The 1,455-nt window shown below is 34.6% G+C and overlaps 1 protein-coding gene across 1 annotated transcript in view; it reads right to left on the bottom strand.

The window, feature by feature from the left end:
- Window positions 1-1,455, bottom strand: part of LOC138165173 (uncharacterized protein C1orf87-like) — a 63,824-nt gene that overhangs the window by 54,846 nt on the left and 7,523 nt on the right. The window lies entirely within an intron of this gene.

Here is a 1,455-nt window from a genome sequence, read left to right as displayed (position 1 = left end):
GAAAGAAAGAAAGAAAGAAAGAAAGAAAGAAAGAAAGAAAGAAAGGAGGGAAGGAAGGAAAGAAAGAAAGAAAGAGAAAGAAAGAGAGAAAGAAAGAAAGGAAGGAAGGAAGGAAGGAAGGAAGGGAGGAAGGAATAAAAGAGAAAAAAGAGAGAAAGAAAGAAAGAAAGAAAGAAAGAAAGAAAGAAAGAAAGAAAAAGAAAGAAAGAAAGGAGAGAGAAAGAACAAAGAAGAAAGAAAAAAGAAAGGAGAGAAAGACAGAGAAAGGAGGAAAGAAAGAAGGAAAGGAGGGAAGGAAAGAAAGAAAGAAAGAAAGAAAAAAGAAAGGAGGAAAAAAGAAAGGAAGGAGAGAAGGAATGAAAGATAGAAAAGGAAAAGCAAAGGAAAGAGAAAAGAGAAGAAAAGAAAGAAAAAGGGAGAAGGAAGTAAAGGGAATAAGGAAGAAAAAGAAAAAAAAGAAATCTTTTTACCTATTTCTTGTCATTTCCATTAAGGTGTCAGTCAACACAGATTTTTAAAGAGGAATCATCTTTCTTTATTAAAAGCCTAGAAGTTTTTTTTGCAATCTTTCTAACAGGAGAAGAGAGAAAGTTAAAACAGATTACTTGTACTTGGCCTTTCCAAGCTGGGTGCTTCCCTGAGACACCCTCCCCTCAGGCTGAAATGAGAAGGGGGGGATATCCCTTGAGCCCATAAGGGGAGCCCATAAAGGGAGAATACCCCTTGACCCCTTCATTAGGAAGACCAGAATAAGTAAAAATTTGATTTTCTTTTTCCTGCCATTCACTAATAATAATTCACATTTCTGTAACTGCAGATTCCAAAGAGTTCACCTAAAAATAACCCAATGAGGTACATAGAACAAATATTATTCTTGCTTTATAGATGAGGAAACATTCCACTGCTCTAATGACTTACTCAGGGTCACGTAGCAAGAAAGAGAATGGAACCCAGATCTTTTGACTTGAAGTCTTATAATATTTCCACTGCCCTACACCTAATAAACAGAATTCATACCAGGCTGCACTCACATAACTCACTAAAGCATACAACACTTGACTTGTAAACCTTGAGGTGCTGTGTAAATATGAACTATTAGAATTATAATAATTCTTATTACTATTAACTGTAGTATATCATGGTTTCATGTCAGATTCAGAAATCCCATCAGTAGACCACCCCCTTTTACAGGAAAAAGTATATTCTGGGAAAGTTGGCTGTAAAGTGAATTTCTGTAAATTGAATGTAACTGCTACACATTTAAAAGGCCAAAGATATATTCTCAGAATAACACCTTGGTCCCAAGACATTTTTAAAGCACACTTAAAAACACAAGGTAACCCTTTAAAAATAACAAAAGAATTATTTTCAGATTTTAAAACTTTATTCAAACTAAGTCACACAGTGGAATAGCTGCAGTGAAATTTAAAATCCTATGACCAGCAATGGGATTTT

Source organism: Petaurus breviceps, unplaced genomic scaffold (assembly GCF_028583685.1).
Source record: "Petaurus breviceps papuanus isolate PSGF00001 unplaced genomic scaffold, PetGlider_PUasm1.0 208, whole genome shotgun sequence".
Taxonomy (NCBI): Eukaryota; Metazoa; Chordata; class Mammalia; order Diprotodontia; family Petauridae; genus Petaurus; species Petaurus breviceps.
This window is presented reverse-complemented; position numbering and strand designations above follow the sequence as displayed.